The sequence below is a fragment of the Patella vulgata genome, chromosome 3, assembly GCF_932274485.2.
Source record: "Patella vulgata chromosome 3, xgPatVulg1.2, whole genome shotgun sequence".
Taxonomy (NCBI): Eukaryota; Metazoa; Mollusca; class Gastropoda; family Patellidae; genus Patella; species Patella vulgata.
In genome coordinates this window covers 60,301,966-60,325,158 of record NC_065881.2, presented here as the reverse complement: position 1 = coordinate 60,325,158, position 23,193 = coordinate 60,301,966, and the positions used below count along the sequence as shown (strand labels likewise).

The following is a 23,193-nucleotide window of genomic DNA, read 5'->3' as shown; positions in this document are numbered from 1 at the left end:
AACCCGTTATCGACAACGGGGTGTTGGGTAGCCAAGACTATAATCAATTCTCGATATCATTGTTAGCCTGCGATATTAAGTGGATTTGAATACATAGCGAGAACTGTCAGCTCTTTATCTAATCTTATCTAATGCTCGTTTACCAAAGTACTCCGAAGAAAAATTTTATCACGTACTAATATTATAACTTATGATTCGTGTAATAAAGGACTGCTTAGCTGTGGGTTATAGACAGACTATAGAAACCCCTTGAGGTTTGGGAATTCTACTTTAGCCTACAGAATTGGTATTTTTGTCTGCTTTCGCCTACAACCATATATTTAAACCCGCGAAATTTGATAATGCGTCTAACCGACCCTCATCAATTGTTGAATTGAAGATAATGTAAATATAACTGTAGATCGTTTAAATTAATTATTTATCACCGAATTAATAAATACACATGATAAGAAGTGTGGGTTTTTTTTAATTTTAATACTATTCTGTATTCAGTCTAAATTAAAAGATATGTATTATATGCTTTTATTAGGTCTCTAAAAGCATTGCCGAAGTCACATTATTAGCAATGTTAATACATCATCACTCACTATTTCCACAAAAGATCTATAAAATAACTGAATAACGATCGGAAAACAGCGTCAAGTTTAAAGTTACAATTTCATATTTTCTAAGAAAGTCAAAACATAATTATTTCTATGTCTTTTGCTTAATAGGTTCTCAACTCACTATTATACGATCATAGGAGTCATTCTCAGACTTGAAAATCATAACACCGGAAATAATAACACAATTAACCCCCTTGTTTTCCTATTCCCCACCATGGAATAGCTATCTTCAAACGTTTGAATTTGAAGTTGAAAATGATACTTTGGCCAATTTCTCAACTGGCAATAGTGAATTATAGGATTAATAGGATTATTCTTTAACAAGGTAGGGCTGTTTATAGATACCATCTATTTTAGGGCTTTATTTTAATACATTTTAAAAATATAACTTAAAAATATGAAATTGTAACTTTAACTATTTCTTTAATTTGTGGGTTGGGTTACTACACTGAATGGTAAGCGGTTTGCCCCCAAATCACACAGGGATAGAGCAAAAACATCGCCACGAGGGTTAACTTTACTTGTCATAAAAAAAAAATGTTTTAGCACTAAAAGAAAAGGAAAAATAAAAATTAAATCCATATTTCAACATCTTAGTAAGTTATTATGTACTGACAATAACCCCTTAATAAAAGATAGGTTGCCAGGCAACAAAATATACGCCCACAGCAGCTAAATCGTCTGAGCAGTCGACAAGGGTTGTCACATATTTATTCTTTTGTAGGTAATTAGGGGAATTTAATAAGACAATTTCATACAGATGACATTATAATTTTCATTGTTTGAAGGTTCACAAGGTTCTAAAAACTAAAACAAGGGCCGTAACTCTGGAAGCAATCTACAGAAATTCGACGGGCTTTTTTCGTTTTACTAATTCAAATATTGCATATAAATTTCATACAGATCGGATGATAACTTTTGTTGTTCGAAAGTTCACAAAGTTCAACAAAGTAAATCAAGGGCCATAACTCTAGACGTAATTGACGGAAATTGCTGACATTTAATAGGCTTGTTCGTCTTCATTTCACTAATTTAGGTGATAACTGAAACTCAATAGGCTTGTTCGTTTTACTAATTTAAATGATACATATAAATTTCATACAGATCGGATAATAACTGTTGTCGTTAGAGCATTTCCATGTGGGCGTATAAAAATGAAATGGAGTTTAACGTCCTACTCTTCTGCTCCTAGCTGGGCTAATGAACACGGGCATACGCGATACGGTGTGTTGTGAGGGAAATCTTGCCCGGACAGCGGCACTACGGCCTACTCTTATGGATCATTTACGTGCACGCCAATGTATACACGGGACCTCCATTTTCCGTAGCATCCGAAAGTCTAGAAAGCTGTCCTGGTCAGACCCTCCGTCCTGCATCACTGACAAGGGCAAACCACGCCGGAAAATCTGGATGAACTTTTTCTCGACCAATGCAGGGATCGAACACCCAACCTCCAGGCTGGCGAGCCAGCGTCTTACCCACTTAGCCACCTAAATATAAAAGCAAATGACCGTCATTAAATCCTTCTTATTACTACAAGGACGACTGACCGAAAATCGCCAAGCCGTTATCGACAACGGGGTGTTGGGTAGCCAAATTGCCCATGTCGTGCGCTTTAGATCATAAGGTCTGCCACTGAGTCAAGGAGCGTGGTTTTGATTTAATGCTTGTACAGCCTCGTATATTTTCTACTGATCTTGCAGGTCCCTTCCACTGCCGAAAGACAATTACGCGCGGGCGAATTATTTAAATAAAATTGAACCATACATTGGTGCATGACGAAATGACCTAGTTTGTGTCAAATGGGCGTTAAACACTATGCAATAATATCTGATATTGATTTTTTAAGAGATATGATAGAAATGGACTCCTAAATACTTTTGCTCAATGACTGAAATTCAGTCTGCTTTATTCAAATGGTAAAACTATCAAAATTCATTGCTTGCTTGAACAGATTCGTATTCTAGTTCTATTTCTAAAGAGAATGAAATAATTGGTCACAAAAACTAGATACTGGCTCCTCAAAACATGCAAGTGCTGCGAAATAATTATCTTTCAAGCATAATTGCATCTCTACATTTCCTCAATTGTTTGATAAAAAGATAAAGAATCCGAATTCTCTAAACATCAATCATTCCCATAAAGAAACCGTATATACAGTTACTAGAGAATTCCGTTATTAACAGTTGGGTTCCGGTTATTTTTTAAAGATGCATTATGAAAGAATCACATCTACCTTTGTTGTGTCTTTTAGGGGCTTTGAATGTTATATAGATTAAACATTTAATCATATGACAACTAGACCACCAGATGACTTAGAAATACGTTAAACGGTAAGATGGCCGAATTCGCGACTTGATTTATTATCATCTCTCTCTCTCTCTCTCTCTCTCTCTCTCTCATTAGAAGCATCTATAGATTTCCTATTACCTTGTCCGATATATTCGACCTTAATTCCAGAGTAAATCGATCAACGGCTGCTATTTTGTTAGCAATGAAACCTTCTGGGATCTTTAAATAATGGCATGAATGAATAATTTTCCCATTCTCAATAAAGACCGAATTATCTACTGTCACAGACAGGAAATTACTCGCCTATAAAAAGAAGCCACATTTATTTTTAAAATTTAGTACAAGAGATCTGACACGCTAAACTTCTAAATGTGCACTATTCATCTCGTGGAATTAGTTCCTTACATAATATGCAGCGTTGAATAACACATTTGATTTAATAAAAACTTACATAAATATTACGCAAGTAATTGCGTCTATAATATTAGGTTGTTTAAACATACATTATGCAAGAGCTAAATCTGCCCATTGCAGGTCTTTCTTTAGGCCTGAAATGTTATCTTAATTATTAATTAGACATTAATTAACTTATCCACACCATAATTAACTCTCGATGGCATCGCTAGCCTGCGATGTTTATTGGATTAGGTTCCGATTTGCTGTTCGACTTCCATTCATAATTAAATCATGAAATGGATAATCAAGACTATGTTTTTTATCCTACCGACATAAGTAATGATGATCGAGGCTAGGCTGAAAATTCAATCGCTAAAATCTCGGTTAATATTGGATCAATTTGACTGAAATTTTCAACAAATTCCCATTACAGTATCTAGTTTTTAATTATTATAGTGATAACTGTCAGCTCTTTGTCTAATCTCCCATGATGTATCTTTAAGTACTACATGTACTTAGTTTCATCAACAGTGAACACTATTTAAAGAAATACACGACAGTTACTAATGACTATTACTAATATGAGAAAATGAGATTTCCAAAAATAACAAAGACTCCTTGTAAATTTGCCTGAAACGAATTGATTTAAATGGGATAACCCTCCTTATAGGTCAAATAAAGTGATGGGATAACATTTGGCTGAATTTTATTTTCTAAATGCTAACGGCTAAGCGGAAGTAGAAAAGGGTAAATTAACATATTAAAGTATGTCAAAACATCTGCCAGCTCAACAGCATAGCCTGGTGCTAGAGAACCACTGTCGCTGTATAAATTTAAATGGAGAGGGGGGGGGGGCGTGTGACCTAAGCAGTTGAATAAAAACTGCTTAGTAGAGATCAGAAATAAGCCCACCGCTAACAAGATCTGTATTACACGAAAAACAGATATGGGTTAAGGATCTAAAATTATTCCCTAACTTTCAACATGAAAATAAAAAAGTAATTTATGTTATGTTAGTCTTTTTGATTTAACATAGTGTATTACTTTAAAGTAAACAGCCAGACAAATGTTACTAAAACTTAGAAATGAATCCTCTCAAATGTTAGTCTTTAAATGTCCATGGTAATGTGTTCACTATACTGTGAACTGATACGTCTCGTTAATTTGATTACACGATTGAATACAAGATTTATATTACGTACATTATTGTAATGTTATCCTAAGATTCCTTTAACAATAGATATTTCTTGCTTAAATAACACGTTTTTCCTTCTAAAATATAAGCCCTACCCTATGCAAATACATCTACTAAAACTCTTATTAGAGTTTACACTTGGTGTAGTACATCGGGTATTAGTTGTACGGTTTGAACTCAGTTTCAGGTAAATATATCTACATCTGTTATACTTCTATTGTTTTCACAGAGATAGAAGGTAAAATAGGTATGGCTCAAGTGCATTATCTATCAAATTCAGAATGTGAGTAAAACGAATTGTACAGCCGAATAGTAAAAGCCCATCCAATATACTTATTATCTAAATATTACCCATAATATACATTACTATCGGTCTAAGATTCATAAACTCGGCCAGTATTATAAGATAAGTCCATTCTTTTTTGTGCACGGCATCCGTTAAAAACTTCATTTAAATGTTATAACGGGTGCAGGCTGTTTCGTAACCTGGCTGTTTCGTACTTAGTTCATTCGTACCTCACTTCGTACCTCAAACTGATTCGTACCTTTTTCCTATGTTGTTGAAATCAGTTGAAAGAAATTGAATATGCCGAATCAGAATTAGAATATGCACGAGATTTGTACCTCAAATTGATTAGTTTCTTTTCCTAAATCAAAAGGCTGCGGTAAATTTATAAAAATGGCTGCCGAACGAAAATTAGAATACGCACGTGATTTGTACCTCACGAATCATTTTGGGGTACGAAGTGAAGTACGGAACAGCTCATGTGAGGTACGAATGAACTAAGTACGAAATAGCCAGGTAACGAAACAGCTGACATCCGTTATAACCATGGGCACCGATTGACCAGTTCCACACAATTATGGAGTTCTGTTGACTTTTTAAAAAGTTCATAGATCCCATTTTTTTTTAACAAATAAAACGCATTCAATCAATCACCAGACACGAACAGAAGTAATGTATCATTTACGTAAAATCAAATTTCGTATATAAGGTGCAGTATCTTATGATACGGTGTCGTGACTTCCATACAAAATGAACGAAGGTGGTATTTAAGTAAAACGCGTTCAATACACTGAGGAGTTTTTTATCAACACAATATTAAGACAATTTCTGGAGGAATACGCGTCAATTTTTTCCCCATATTTCCAAAACCTTTTATCAGACGATTCATTAAATCAAAACCTAAGTCTGCTCACAGATGCGTAGTCGAAAATTGTAAACCAAAAAAAAGAAGACTTTTTTTTAGGTATCTCCTTTTTGTTTGTGTTTCGTATCTTTTTATGCTCTAAAGATAAACGAGTGTTCTTCAATAACCAAGAACTCCATTTAGCCATAATATAAAGTTGTATAAAACAAACAGCTCGACAGAAATGGATTTTGTTCGTGACATATCAGAACCAGTTCGGATGTAACTATGTCGCCACTGTAAGGATCGTCATAAAAATTTCAATACGCTAATATGAAAGTCACTGAAAATCATTTGCATGTTTTGGACAATATGCTAATATGAAAGTCATTGAACGTCATTTTTATGTTTTGGACAATACGCTAATATGAAAGTCATTGAACGTCATTTTCATGTTTTGGACAATACACTAATATGAAAGTCACTGAACGTCATTTTCATGTTTTGGACAATACGCTAATATTAAAGTCATTGAACATCATTTTCATGTTTTCGACAATACGCTAACATGAAAGTCACTGAACGTCATTTGCATGTTTTGAATAATATCTATTTTTTTACCGCTAAATCCACTCGAAGATGTACTATATTGATTATTTAACATTTAATTAAGAAAACAGAATCATGATATCAAGGCTAGATAACCTCCCGGCTTGAATTCAATCAGGACCAACTGGCGCCTATCAAATGATTTCAGCGAAATAATAGGTGGCACTGGTAGGAGATGGCCATAACCTATATCGTCTGCAGTGGATGCCCAATGTGGACGCATTTTCAGTCCATAATGTCTTTGTAAATACTGAACGGATTTAGCTGTTTTTGAATTGCAAGAAACAGTTATAGTCCAGCGTACTGGCATGCAGTTGGGTATTGAAAATATGCCAGGTCGTAACATCGCTGCCGGGGCAAATTCACCCTCATTGTTCGCGTCTTCATTAGCCTGGTTGGTGCAGAAAAGTTGGAAGTTAAACTCCAATTCATTTCATTTTTATTTTCCTAAACCAAATAAATAATACAAAAACCTTGAAAGAGTCGTAACACTTAATAATAATAAATCAATAATATGTCTAAACATTACTATGTTTCAAAAACAATGTTTCAACATAATCACCTACATATGTATGTCAGTCAAACATGTTGATTTGTTATAATTATATCTGAGTTTATCTGTTTAGCATATTGAATTTCGTGGTTTTTATACGCATGGAGTAAAAGCTGATAATCTCGTATTTCGCCTGAGAGAAAATAACAGAATTCATATTTCTCTTACCTTTGAAAGGATTCACCAACTAATCCAATTGGCACCTAGAATGAAAACAAAACACCTGCATTATAATATGATCGGTAACACATGCATTTTAGACTTATTCAACAAATGAACTGAATAATTCAAATCTTATACAATTATGTTCTGTATAGATTATGATATTTGACGTATGCGTGACACGTTTTTATGGTATTTTAAATATATGTTTCACGGAAAACAATAACTGTGTATGTTAAGTACAGTGGTGAACGTGCACAGACATACTCTAATATAAATAACACAAAATCTTCAATCTATTCATTATTATTATTCACGCCATTGTCAATCGCATAAAGCAACGCTAACGACCTTTTTACGACTGTCGTAAATGGTGTCAAAGAGAGCAAAATTCGAATTGTCATTGCCTTTCGTGGTTGTGAGCTAATGTGATAGTGATCCATTTGATTTTTGAGAAAAACAAAATGTAATTGACGAATTGGTTAAATTTAAGTGTTAAAGGCATAGCAAACTAGATCGTACAAATATGTCTCAAAAGCAAAACAATGTATAGAATTTTAATATCCAAACTATTAATATTATGTAATTAGACACACCCGAGTATAATGGCCTGTCAGAATTAAATAATTACTATTTTCTTTCCCTAAGAGACGAACAGATACCTGTGTCGATAGAAATCAGTATAAACTTTACATATTAAGCGGCCAGATAATTTGTGGATCAAAATGTTTTTTTAATAAAAGTATTTTGGATTGTGTACTTTGGTCTTAAACTCTATATGTATTAACCCCTTATTCTTAAATATTGAGGATTATACAGTTTTATTCAAAAAATTTATCTCGATGAATAAGCCAACATAGAGATATTTTAGCAGGTTTGTATAGCAGCTTATTTCATTTTGAACTAAACCAATTCGACGAAATGGCCATTTGAAAGGAAAAAAGATAGCCCATTAACCTTAACTCATACAGGGCCTATCAAGTAATGGAATTGGTTAATAACACAATTTATGTTTTATATAAAATTGGACATTGACTTCTTACTTTTGATCGAAAAAAAAAAGAAAGAGATCTTTATGCAATTTGTGTCGGGATTAACAGTGGCGGTGGTTGGTACTCGTAGAATGAATATCGTGATACAAACCCTGGTAAACTAGTTTAAAACATCGGTTATTGGAGAATGACCGAAGTTCAATCATTATTCTACAGTATTGTTAAAGGAGATGATTCATCTCTGTTTATATTCTAGGTAATAAGTGACTGTTAGTAGTTCTACTTCTTTCCAAATGATTTTGGCTATTTCCCGATTCAGGCGACGCCATGAACACAATTTTTAATTTCGTGTGGCGTTGAACGGGAACCAAGACCCTTTAAAAGTTGATTTATGCAAGGTGGTGGAGATTTAAGTCAAGGCAGTAACCGAACTTAAATTTGAATCACTAACGTACTGTTAAACACCTTATATTTCAAAACAATTATACATAGAATAGCCACATTGATAATATAATTAGTAAAATATCAAAATTAGTAAACTGCCTTGGCTCCTTAAAATATCGATCTCATATTTAATATAGCTCTAACAATCTGAATACATGTGGGTCAATTGCTATAAAAGGTGTTTAATGCCCCCCCCACCCCGCCGTTAAGTACCAGAAAAGACATTCACCCGAATTCAACGAACATAATATTATATGAAATAATTGATTGGGATTCGGTAAAATTAGATCAACCCAACTGCTATAAATAATTGTCAAGTTAAAGAGGTGCTATGCTTGGGGACTTGCTTTTATAAGAATAAAATCATTCTGATGTGTATATAAATTACGTCTGCATGTAATCAGATCATAACTGCTTCTTTGAAGCTCAGTTCATATCCATCCATCAATCACACTCGTCTAAGTAGGGACTAAAGGCTGTACTTAAAAGCAAACATCAAAGGCATGAATGAAAAAAAGAATAGATCAAATTGCCAATAACGGTAAGATACCAAAGATGTCTATGCAATAGTTTATGTCCGTGTTCATCTTAAATGAACAGGTTAAGAAATGGAAAAGGTTTCTGTGTACGTCCACACTTTGCAGAAAATGCCATGAATTAATGAGCTATTCTGAGACATAGCAACGGTCAAATCTACTTGAAGATTAACAGTATTGTGAATATCACGAATTATCCTTATTAATAAAAATTATAAACAGCACAAAGAATCCTGACATTAAAAAGCATAAAAACAAACTGTGGATGACTTTTACAAAATCAAACAACAGGAATAGGTTAATAAGGGGTTTTTCTTCAGAAAATGATGGATGTTGAGTACAAAGCAGGATATGCAATCTTGTAGAATGCCTGATAACACTTGGCAATCGTTGACACAGTTATATTTAGGTACATTACATTATGGGTGTACACTTACGTTGGCCAGAAGGTCTGTTATCCATGCAAATCAAAGGTTCTACACCAGGTTTGTACATTACACGGTATAGCGTAGCCCACCTGAACTCAATGTTAGCCGAATAGTGACAAGATCGGTGGAAGTTGCGTGGAGATTACCCCATGCCCCACCCCCTCTCTCTCCCTCTCTCTCTCTCTCTCTCTCTCAATAAGTGAATGATATAATCAAATTAATTATAAAGTACCCTCTAGACTAATACTAACATGCAATAAAATAAACAGTATTACGTACACATATCACGAGAATTTAATCCATCAATCATAATAACTTAAAACCAAACAAAATATGTTTTATTACATAATATCAATTATATAACGAGGTTTGATTTTAGACCATAGACAATTTGGCACCAACAATTTATATTACGGTAGATTAAATTGATTGAGTGTAAACCAAAACATGGCGACGGTGGAAGAACCTTCGGGATTTTTCGGTCACGTTTTGCACTTAATTGTCCAGGGTGTCGCATTGATCGGCATAACGTATGCGCTTTAGATCACAGGGTCACTTAATGAGTCCTGTATCGTGGTTGCAATCTCAAGCTTTTCGGGGCTACGAGTACGGTCGTCTGCCTAACCCCATAGCTGATCTCCTCGTCGTAAAGTTATTTCCGCAGTAAATGACGTCAGAGCGCAAGCGAATTATTGGAATAAAGACATGTTAATCCAGAACATCCCCTACCCCCCCCCCCCTTTCTCTCTCTCTGTGTAGATTGAGTCAACTCTCTCTCTCTCTCTCTCTCTCTCTCTCTCTCTCTCACTCACACACACACAGAGTCAATGTAATCAAACAGTCAAGCCAATCGATTCTAACCAGTTAAAAGAATACAGTTAAGACGAAATGTTTAAATCCTAATCCTTTATTTTCACGTTTATTTGGAGGATTAAGACGTCATCCTTATAAATAAGAGTGTAATCTAAATTCAGATTATAAATACATCGTGTAAAGAGAGTGTGTGGGCTGAAATCAGCGCCTACTGCTAGCTGGTGGTGATATCGAAGAAACATCGATACGTGAGTAAGTGAATGGTTATCTTCGGAAGCGTACTAACTGACCCGTGCTCCACGGGGAAGAACATCTATATGCATGCTATCATTGCTATACTAAGTTATATATTTTAAATGGAAACCCCCCTCGGGAACTTTTCGACGGACGAGCTAAATGGTGGCTTGGTACTGTTTTCTATCTAATAAAATGATGAATTTGAAAGTCTGATTAAGCTAATGCTCTAGTTCCCTTTCCTGGATCCAGTATATTCGAGCAAACATGACTTTCTGTTCTGAAAACCGGCCAGCTTCACGGCCCAGGTAATAAGAACACACGTTTACTATGTATTACATTACTCTCCTTATGAACTTAAACACAGATATATGCATTGCACAAAACATTAGCTGTGAAGGGAATTCAAAAGTATGTAAAACAGTTAAAATGCATTGAACATAGCAAAACATAATATGCAGAGAGCTGTACAGTACGCCGTTTAAAGAGACATTATGTAAGATTTAGATAAAGAGCATGCCGTTTCTTGCTTTTATAGTTTAAGAACACAAGTTTGTATTACTTTTCTCTATTACGAACTTACACACAAAAACATGAATTATGTAAAACAGCTAAAACCTACTGAACATAGCAAAACATGCAGAGAGATTAAAGAGACCTTACGTAAGATTTAGATAACGAGCTGGCCTTTTCTTGCTTTTATAGTTTAAAACTCGATGTGAATGTTTGAAGTGTGGACAAGAAATTGCCTAAATTATGACCAACGAATGTCGATTGACAATTCATATTTTTTTCTGCCATTTTTTTTTTTTTTTTAAAAAAAAGACCACTTTAAACTTGAAAGAACACGTTTGTTCCAAACCTATTTATTAACTGCATTATGTGCATATATTTGTATGTGTAGATATCGAGTATTTATTCCGAATATAGTGTTAAGTATATAAGAGGAAAATGACCCCCCCCCCCCCCCAAAATGGGTATCGGCGTTATTTGATATAATCTATATCACAAACAAGGCGACCAAGCCTTACACAGACACCAGAGGAAATGAAATGGGGTTTAACGTCCTACTGTTCTGCTCCGAACTGGACTAATGAAGACGGGCATACACAATACAGGGAAATTTTGCCCGGACAGCGGATCACGCCAATGTGTACAGTTGTTCGTCCCATCCGAACGGCTAGACAGCCGTCCTTGTCAAGCCCTTCGTCCTGCCTCACTAACAAGGGGGAACCACGCCGGAAAATCTGGATGAACTTTATCGGCCAATGCAGGGATCGAAGACTCGACCTCCAGACTAGCGAGCCAGCGTCTTACCCACTTAGCCACCGTGACTCCCCTAGACACCAGAGGGAATCCACGCTTTGGTCGAACATGATTATTTATAATCGGTCATTACACTTCGTCTAGCCTTGACTGGAAAGTTCGTTTAAAGATCGACATGTTCCTATCAGTATCCTTAAGTCTACAAACAGCTTGAAATAAACTTAAAGTATATTTGACTAGAGGTTATCGTGTTATTCTAAAATCCACACGTGTAGGTGAAGAAAAAAAACATTGCCAGACTTCTCATGGATCGTTCGATTTTTCTACTCGGCGGTTTTCTGTCAACAAATTATTTGGTTTTCTCTGACTGTCGTTATATTAAACAGCGCGCTATTTAAGAGCTGAGCTAAAACTCTAAACTCCAGGAATATTGCAGTATACACGTTAGGTTTTTGTTGTCTTTAATTGATTAAGAAGCAGACACATTAGCTTTCTCTATTTGACTCCAAAACTGGTTTAAATTGGATAAATCGTTCAATTAACATTTAATCTGATCTGTACGTGAGCCAACAGCTGCGAACCGGAATACGACGAAAGGTTGATCATAAGTTGGTCGAGAAATCTACTATCATTTTAATTGATGGATGTCGTGTACCGGACACAGGTTATGTTTACCATCCGATGCCACTTCTCATTGGTTAATAAGTGCACGTTTCTAATAATATGTACGTGACACAAATATAAGACCACCCAAAAATATTCTACATTCATATAAGTTGAATGATACTTTTGACATCGTCAGATTTCAAGACAAAGCTTCTTTGTTTTTACTTAATAACTTTAAAATCAACCAGATTTAAGCATTTGTAAAGAAGTGCAAAAACATTTTTTTTTTCGATTTGATGTGACTTGTCGATACAGCTTCACCGAGCAATGTATTCAAACTCGGCCTGGTTCTCACGTGTTTTAACTTTAAATTTACGAATCGTGCCATGTTCAGTGGTGCCCAAGGAGTTTTATTTAAACATCTAGATGGACCTGATATCATTCCAAACTAATTTATTAAAGTGTGTGGCAGTGCATCTTTATCAACAAAATAAATGAGTCCTACCTTTATGTATATTTTTGGTTAAATCCAGACTGACCAGTCCACGAGTTTCTTGCAATTACAAATCTCAGACTATACGAAGGCTGACATGTGAGTAATTTAAGATGGCAGTTGGAGACTGATGTTTAATGTCGTGTTTATAAGAAATCGATAACCCGATTAATTCATGCTTACCTCCAAACACAACAATTTGTATTAATAGATTTTTTTTAAAAAATCGTAAACAAACTTCCGTTATTTTTCTTATACATGATAATACGTTTTACATTAACTCTTACTTAGCATCTGTTAACAGTAGACGCGAGCCGACCTCATGCGTATATATCCATTACAATTTATTTGATATTTTAAGCCAGTGATTACACGACTCCGGTTATAGCAAAAGAAATGAAATGAAATTAGGTTCAACTACTCGGCATGGACACCCAAAGGATTATGAGAACGTTGTCGACAAACGTTCCAAGACTTCAGACTTCAGACTTTAGTATTAAAATACTTTTATAAACCGATCCCTTATTGCCATTCAGGCAGACTGTGATTCTTAATAAAGGATCTTACTACACAAATTTTCAAATTGTAAGTGAAATTTTATGACCATAAATATTATATCGCAAAGATATTTTACAATCTTTCGGCAAATCGATCAATAAAAATTTTATGTGAAGTCATTTTGCAATCATCTTCGAGACAGTGTGTGGACTTTAAAAGACTTAATGGACAATATGACAGTATAAGACGCGTTCTAGCAAAAGTACTCAATTTCCTGAGATCAGTTGTGTATGGTATGACAATTTGTGGTCGTCACACATGGTGCTTGTTTATGGGTATGGTTAAAGGGCATTATCATCAGAAAAAAAAATAATTCAATTACATGCACATGTAATTTTGAATAATATTCAAAGTGACGTAAACGTTGCTTCATTATTTAAAATCCAAGCACTAACCCACTCAGAGTAGAGTATTTTGGACTTACTGTCGTTAAACTCATTAAGCGGAACAGTTGTTTGGATGGTATGGAAAACCGAGATCCCGTGAAGACATTGGCATACACGTAAAAGATCCCTTGCAGTTGGAATTCGCTATAGGCCGTAGCGCCGTTGTTCGGGCAACATTGTCCCCATAACACTCGGTATGGTGTATGTCCGTCTTCATTAGCCCAGTTGGAGCAGGGCAGTCATTCTGCACACAGAGATCCATCTACTTCATACTTTGAGAACAGATCTCTGCCATAAATGGCCGCCATATCAAAAAATTAGTATACTGTTTTGTAACGCGGTTCTACTCCGTTTCACATTTGTCATACACACAAAGACCAAAAAAACCTTTTTCAGTTTTATTAAATGGAAACAGAATGAATACATAACAAAATTCTCGAAGTATACTTAGTGTTTTCTACTAAAATCGTCGATTTGTGACTTAAAATGTCGGTCAACTAGCTCTGTGTTTGTTCTCAAGCGGAGCTAACTGTGGACTGGACGCCTATTGCGGCCATTTCATAATCTCGCCCCTCGACTTCCCGCTAGCTCGTGTTCTCGCCATTGACTTCTCACCTTCGACTTCACACGTTCTCGCCTCGGAAGTGCGTTGTATGCGCATGTCCACTGACTACCATATCGGCATTTATATTTAAACATGGATTTAAATAGAAGGAAATGTTTGGGGTTCTAGAAAGTTTAATAGTCCTAATTAATTTTAATATGTTCTTGCACAGATAGTATTGTATTCTGTACTCGATTTTAAGTCTTCAGTCGAATCTTTCTTTGCTCTCTAACTTCATCAACGTTTATGCGGATTTTTCATGCGTGGTTCCCTCGTGTCAGTGGTGTAGGGCGGCGGGCCTGGCAAGGGACAACGTATAATCGTTCGGATGGGATATAAAAAACGTTAAACCTAATTTCAATATAAAAAAAACAACAGACGGTCAATTTATTTACGATGGAACGACAGGGCTGTCCCAGTTTTGGTACACAACCTAATATGAACTGTGACTGTTTGATCAACTCAAGTCGAATCAAAAATTTATTTTTATCGACAAGCGAAAGCCTTCCAAGCAGAAATCTTTCAAGCAGTAGCCTCTTTAACCAATTCTTGGATTTAAATCAGGTCCAAACGACTTTAAGATGGTGCTTACAACATGACCTAACAAATTAAATCAAGCATTGACTGGCACTACGATTTTATTTCATCATGTGGCTGACACTATAAAATTCAGGCTAATTTTCTAGAGAAAATAATGTACATGTTTTAAACAAACCGATGATATAGATGTATTTTAAGATTCAATTTACTTGATCGACTCTGACAAATCCAATTTACAAGATTTTCATTACGTTTAACTTAATTTAGCCAGTATATGACTAATATTGACCTTAAGCAAACCTGTTTGAGTCGTGCGAATGACTTCGTAATGTCTGGCTATTGTACGGTTTGTAAGGCAATCTCTAAATCTACAGTGAGGATAGTCCCTTTCACGGTGCCATGTTTTATTGACATAAACTTGAACGACATCGCAAAATACATCTTTGAGCATGACCGCAATATTTCCCGTTCTAACTAACGTGTATAACAAATTGTACTCAAGTTCAACAAACACAAAGCCCTCTTCAACCATAATATTGACAGTATGGTTAAAATATCTTAGGACCTAGTTATTTCTTAAGACCATACAAGTATTTTAAAGACATGATAATTCAAGAGAAACTGCTTTATATATCAAATGCACTTTATTAGAATATACGGATTTTCTAATTAACAAGAAAACTAAAATGATAAGCCCCGAGTGTAATTTGCGTCGACCGGTATCTGGAGCCACGGTGGCTAGGTGGTTAAGACGCTGGCTCACTAGCCTGGAGGTCGGGTGTTCGATCCCTGCATTGGCCGAGAAAGTTCATCGGGATTTTCCGACGTGGTTTCCGTCAGTGGTGCAGAACGGAGGGCCTGACAAGGACATCTGTCTAGTCCTTCGGATGATACGAAAAACCGAGGTCCCGTGTATACATTGGAATGCACGTAAAAGATCCCTTGGCAGTTGGAATTCGATATAAGAGTAGGCGATAGTGCCGCTGTCCGGGCAAAATTTCCCTCATAGCACTCTGTATGGCGTATAGGAGCAGAACAGTAGGAGGTTAAACCCCATTTCATTTCATTTCATTTTGTATTCATATTTACAATATACAACCTTGTATACAAATACAAACAAGGATGCTGATGGAGTACAATAAAGACAATAGAACAAAACGTAACTGATATCTGATATTAACCAGCAATATTGAGTTATAAAGGACAACCGAGTATTGTTTGTGTGAACTGGATATATTTTGTCAATGTGTAGGGTACAGTATAATTACCGATTATATTGTCGAGGGAATACATCTTTAAGTAATGTATCAAGAGTCCTTTGAGATCAGTTAAATAGAAGTTTTAATTTTTTTGTTTGAATAATAGAAATAATATGTAGATCAAGGCTACACTGACTCTTCCCCTCTTAACACTGAAATATAATTCACGATTTTTGATTTATAATGAAGATTAATATCATGACTTTAAGGATCCCAGACTTATGATGTGGAAAATGATACTTATTTTGTTTTAAATAGACACGGATTAGAGGTAATAATACTAATTAACTGCATGGCCTCCAGCTCTTTTAACTCACCAAATAGTTATGATACACTCTTTTTAGAAATGATGGGGGTTTAAAACATCGAAATAACTATACAACCGGACGATAAATACTGAGATTTATGCTATAATGATTGGTTTTATGTCTATATGAATGTAATGGAATGGAATGGAACTTGGGTGTCTCGTCAATACAATACGTTGGCCATTTTGGTCCAATATGTGGTATTGTTTAGTTCTCTGGTCACATTTTTGCACGGTTGGTGGCGTTTCCCCCTATTCTTCATCGATTGCCAACTGTCAAGGGTTATATTGTGTTCTCGCCAATGTGGACCTGGGTTTTTCTGGCCCCGTTTCAACGACTAGCGGGAAATCGGCTTGAAAATTTTCGAAAATTATTCTCGAACCACGTCTGGATTAGAACCCGGGACATTCGAGTCGAATAGTATCTTCTAATCAAAACATACATTCCTTCTGTGTTCATAAATGAAAGTCTAAGCTATGTCTATGTTAAGCCAATCTATCATTGGTATATGACACGATTTAGATGAAATTTATTTAAAACCCCACATTATAAATTATTTATTAATCCAATTTTTGAAAGAAAATTGTATTCCTTAAAGACAAATATTATTAGTCCTTTTTTGTAATAGATTTAATTTTTTGAGATTCAAAATGATTCTGGAATGCACTCGTTTCTCTTATTATTAAAACGGAGCCACGGTGGTTCAGTGAGTATGGAGCTGGTCCACTAACCAGGAATTCCCAGGTTAGAAATCCCCTCGGGGTTTTCCCGTCTAGTTCCCCCTTGTCGGAGGTACCTGATCGCGAGTCTGGCAAGAAAGAGCGTCTAGTTTTTCGGATTGTACGAAAAACCGAGGTCTCGTAAAAGAAGCATTGGCATAATGTGGAATTCATTAGTCTGGTACTAAAGTAGGGCGTTAAACTCCATGTCATTTAAAATTAAAACTGTGTATACTCTTCCGTTCCATGTTTCATCCGGTCTAGATTCTGAAGAATTCACGACAAAGGAAGTAACAATTATATCTCGTTTTGCCATATTCTTATCTTTATGATAAACGATCTCTAGATATAGCATCCAATGAGTCATACAGTAAATGTCAATCTCTAAAGTTGATGGGATATGAAACTCTCTGATTTGGGGCTTGATAAAGCCTTGTGGCTATGCATGTGTAATATGACGGAGTTTCTTGTATTTATATTCTAATTAAAAATACATTGATCAGACTCAAACACTAGTAAAATACGAAAATAAAAGTGGTTGTTGTCGGGGATATAATGGAAGTTTCCAGAATATTCAAAGATCCACCAATGTCAATAATTGTATGGCTTACAGAACAGACGATGTAAAAGCTAAACGTGTAAATTATACAGTAGTTTGTAAGACGTCTCGACTTTCGACAGAGAAGTCATTATCGTTCATTAAATTGTTAACTTTCTGATCAGGCGAAGAAGACATCGGTCAAACCATTTATATTTATGAAACTAAACAGTGAGATTTATGAAACTAATCTGTACAAATCAGGTTACCGATATTAGTGCTAAGAGGATATGGCAGAATGTTCTAAAGCATGATATCCACAATAATACATGACAAGTTATTGAGTCACCTACCTAACAAAAAATACATATAAGGGGTTAGAGTTTTGCATGGTCTAAAGCGTTGCGTTGTGTCTTTTGGGTCAGTAAACACAAACATACGTTTAATTCCGCGATGGTGAGAAGCAAACAATAAGGTCGCCTCAATCTTTTTTACGGCGGTGATATGATAGCCTTCTTTTAACTCTGTACAAGGTGACTGACTGACCGTTAGGTTCACGTACAGTATAGGTCTACACGTGACGTTACATCGTATGGCTCCAATAACCATGCGTTGTTTACACCTGACGCAGTAACTCAAACTGGTCTGGGCAGGAATTATGCCTTTTACTCATTTTACGCCTTCGCGTACTATATTATGTACCCATTTACACTAAATAGGACATATTTTTTATGCAGATAAACTTCAAACACTATTAGGTTTTTTTCTTTATGATTTAAAACAAGCGAATATTTACTGCTGATCAGTTTGTGCTCGTCTGCCTCACCACGGTGAATTCCTCCAGTGTTCGGTATTGCCGCCCCTGAATAGCCATGTTAAGGCGTTTTCAATGGAGTATGTTAGTCCAGAAAGTTATTTTGAGTGGACGTTAAACAAAATTTATTTTGCACTATGGTTTACTATTATCATAAACGTATAAAAGCCTGCAACATGATCCAGAATGATTTTATTATTTGTTGCTGGAACATTCAATTTAGGGTGGCCCACCACAAATAAATATCTCCGAATATCTCGACAATTACACCACACAATTTATACATGTATATATATACCAAGCCTTAAATCAGTTTCGCATATTTATAGTCACTAAATAAACGGTCATCTTCTACTTAATAAGCTTTGACCATTAAACCATCCATAAATAATAGACTGAAAAATGGTTACTAGTGTCGGCCATAACATCGGGGCACTTTTGAGTAAAAAATAGGTTACGTGCTCGTGTTTTGAAATTAGTCTCGCTTAACTAGTCTACCGACCATTTTACGTCTGATTGACAGCCCGGAATAATCAAGACTACTTTTTTGCGAAACATAACAGAAAGCTTGAACAAGAAATTGAATTTAGAAACACGCAGGATAGGAAATTCAACAATTGTTTTAAGAACCTTGTAAAAGTAAAATGAAACTACTGCTAGTATCATGTTCTTGCCTAACCCGAGTGTTTCTGAGATATTATTTGTACTAAACTAAAAGATGCCGCTCCTAACGGTATAGTTAATGATAAAGTAATTTAAAAAATAAAACGAACGTAATTTCTAAATCTGCTGTAATAACCAAAAAGCTAAATATTACTGCTATTAAGAATCGTCCACAATAGATTTTTTACGCCTGTAATAGTTCATAGATATGTAGAGAATTTCACGTGCGATGGCTATTTATAGACTCACAGAATCTGGCGCTGAGTGTTATCGCACTGCGTGATTAGCCAGAAATCACTTAGAGACAAGCGACTGAAGCGTGTACATTCGCCGTGTCGAGTTCTACTTTCTGTAGGGAAAATTTTCGCCGCACGGGGCACCCTACTGCCAATGTTTATAATAAATATTATTACTTTATTTATCTAAGACAAATAAATAAAGTGGTGTTAAATCAACAGCAACGAATGTAATCTTTTTGATCGATTTGAGAACAAATTTTGAAGCAAAAATGATTTTTTAATAAACGTACTTTTGATTGTGCTTTGTCTTAAATTTAACTCTATCTGGCATGTTGGGGGTGTAAGTCGTTCATAAATATCATGAACACATTTATTAATCAATTAATAAACGAGACATTCGTCGTTACTATTCCATTTACTTTTACGAGGTATATGGGAATATTTTTATTACACTAACTAAATGTAGTTCTCAGGTTTCTAAATTTGATAGCAGGCCCAATTACATCCTGAAGTATGATAGATCGATTCGCGACACGATCTAGTTCTTGTGATCTGACCGAAGTGTCTGTAAAATAAACTATTTCTATTTTTACAATGTCCCTTCGTGGTTTAACCACATCATTAATTCAAAAAAATGTCTTGGGATGTTTTCTCATTAATTTCAAGAAACATGATTTGCCTAATTGAGCCAGTGGGGATTACGTGTAACTGGACTTCCTGGGTTTTGAGGAAGTAAGAAAAAGGCGACAGTGTTCTGATACAATTATTGGAAATCTTCGGGGGAGGGATGTCTAATGGCGTGTGTGTGGATGTGTGTGCACATAAATAGTGTTTTACCAATTTATTTAATTCTTTCCGCTTCAAACAATTCGTCAGCAATATCATTTACTTCTTCAAATTTAAAAAGGAAGGAATGAAAGGACAATCAAAAGACCGAGTCAATCTCTGTACAAGCATGGCGACATACATAATTTATGTACTACAAATTCTGGTTAGCTGTGTGAACTCATAATTGAAGAGCCTTCTTATTAGGAATATGAATGTCGACAAAATCCGACTTTTTAATAATTTGAAAATAATCAACGTCGTCTTCCCGGAGAAATGAAATGAAATAATGTGTTAACGTCCTACTGTTCTGCTCCGACAGGGCTAATGAAGACGGGTATAAGCGATACAGTGTGCTATAAGGGAAATTTTACCCGGACAGCGGCAGTACGGCCAACTTTTAACTGTCAAGGGCTCTTTTACGTGGACGCCAATGTGTACACGGGACTTAGATTTTTTGTCCCACCCGAACGACTATACGTTGTCTCTTACCAGGCCCGTCTTCCTGTACCACTGGACAAAGTTGAACTACGCTGGAAATCCCGACGAACTTTCTAGGAACCTCCCGGGCCCTTATTCACGAAAACTTAAACTAAGATAAAATCGAAATTTTAAGAAATACTGCAATTCAATTAGCTGACCAGTAAAATCATTTGCATATATCCAATGAAGTTGCAGTATTTCTTAAAATTTCGATTTTATCTTAGTTTAAGTTTTCGTGAATAAGGGCCCAGGTTAGCGAGCTTACGTCTTGCTGAGACACTGAGCCACGGTGGCTCCCCCGTCTTCTTGGGGTAACGCTCTTCGAGAGAATCCCAGGGCTCCGCCAATTCAAGTACGATTGACATGTAACCCGACATGTTTGTTTCTTGGACAATTTCACATCGTTTGAAGGACTTCGCTTATGACGTCACATATGGCGGTGGTTACGTCATGATCGGTTCCTGTTCCCTATAGTACTATCGTACTAAATTGTTTCTGAAAATGTAAAATAATGTTAACGGAATTCGATGTTAATATTGATTAGTTTTTGTTTTATATTTCAATATAAGATAGAGCAACGAATTTCACCAATTATTTTTTCTACCTATCCTGAAACTTGCTGGACTGAAGTTTGGATATTTCGGAATCGGAATCCCCACCAACCTTTCCGCCTAATTAAAAATCTCTTCAGAGTTTGAGGTAGGGTATGCGTTTCCCACTTTTCCCTACAACTCTGGTTTCATGTAGGTTCTAAAGACAAGCAAATCATTAATTTAAAGATATACCTTATGTTAATACCGAAATGGCCTACTTAGTGTTAAGTGGACGTCAAAGTCCATTTCTCTCTCAGTCATTTGTTATCTTTACCCGGCTAACATTATTAGTCGGGCTTTTTTATTTGAATATCAGACGCATCTGACAGGATGGTGTGTATCTGAAAATTGGAGGCAACTGTGTCATGCCAACCCTTAAATGATCTATACCAATTTATAAATGATACTTAACTTAACCGAGAAAAAATAATGTATCGTTAATACTCAAGATTGAAAGTCTATACTGGTACTTGAATAGAAATCCATTATGATGTCAAGACAAATTATCCATGTTAAAGAACTAAACGCGTCTGCGATTCACCTCTGGCGCCATATTGGATTTGGACATTGATTGTTTTGTAATACGATGGAAAGGGGAATTGTTGTCACATAAAATCTGAAGCTGATTTAGAATGTTGGGATTATTACTAGTTGTGGTAATTTAACCAGATGATTGTTCACGCTTAAATTAAATTTAGAGCTATTGCCGATAACATCAAACCGTTTCATTTATTACCACAAAGATTAATGAGAAACGATCTTATTGTAACCGTATTAAAAATAATTTCGGATTAATGAAGCAAGTTATATAAATCAACAGGATCTAACTTTGTCTAATGATAATATTTTATGTAATGGTTCTTCTTCCAGATATCAATTAGCGAATCATCAAGCAGAGGAGTGGTATGCAAACAACATCCTTTTACCTTCTGTAATACCCCGTAGCCCACTATGACAGTTTCTCTGGTTTCCAGGATTATCACATCAATCACATGTCAGTAAAATTAGAGATCACAGTTGTGGTAAATTTAAACATACAAGTACACGTCGTCGTGTGTTGAAATGGTTTTTTTTCGTAGTATGCCCATGGTGCAATACCCACTCCATTTCCACTAACATAAGAATAAGGGATACCCTAATTCTGTTGGGTAGACGAGGGCAATGTGTCAGCCAAAGGGTAACACGTCCCTGAACAGACAACACGGATCTGTGGTCTAGACAATTTATTATGAAACACGTCAAGACAAAGTGAAAAAATCAAAAGAAACAAAACAGATATATCGTGTAATGGCTATTGAGACAAAGGTCTACAGTATAGCATACAGATACAGTTACAATTTGTACTTCCGTCGGTGATTGGATCGGTTCTAGGGTCTCAGATATAAGCTTGCGGCACTGTCAATTTGAAGGCATGGGAACTCTGCTATAGCGACGTGTAATATACCAACAGTTACAAAATATGATTCTCCATATGATAGTTAATAAATTGAAATGAATATTATAACATGATGATTATTTGGAATGGTTATATATGCATACAATTACTTATCGTTGCTATAAAAATAAAATAAAACCAAGTACGAACAATCCAAACCATTAGACAAAATTCGATGTCCTAAAAAAACGGTATAGGCAAAATAGTGTAATAAGGCAAAATAGTGTAATCAGCATATGGACTGTTCACCGTGTACAAAATACACGACAAACAGTGCTATGGAATAACAAAACCAAATAAAGAGTTCAAATCGGGTTAGCACACAACTATTATAGTCCTTGACATCAGTTTTTAATGGAATATAAATTTGCTCCACAAATAAATTTCTCTGTGTGCTGTGCCTTATGGTGATATTAGTAATAGTGTAAGGACCACTGCGGGCCGGTTTATGAACGCGTGTTTGTCCTAACAGTGT

At 35.7% G+C, this 23,193-nt stretch overlaps 1 protein-coding gene across 1 annotated transcript in view; it reads right to left on the bottom strand.

The window, feature by feature from the left end:
- LOC126815389 (uncharacterized) overlaps positions 1–23,193 on the bottom strand; it is a 74,767-nt gene that overhangs the window by 30,139 nt on the left and 21,435 nt on the right. Inside the window, exon 2 of the mRNA XM_050541003.2 lies at positions 6,949–6,983. The gene's annotated coding sequence lies outside the window, so the exon portion shown is untranslated. The remainder of the gene's footprint in view (positions 1–6,948; positions 6,984–23,193) is intronic.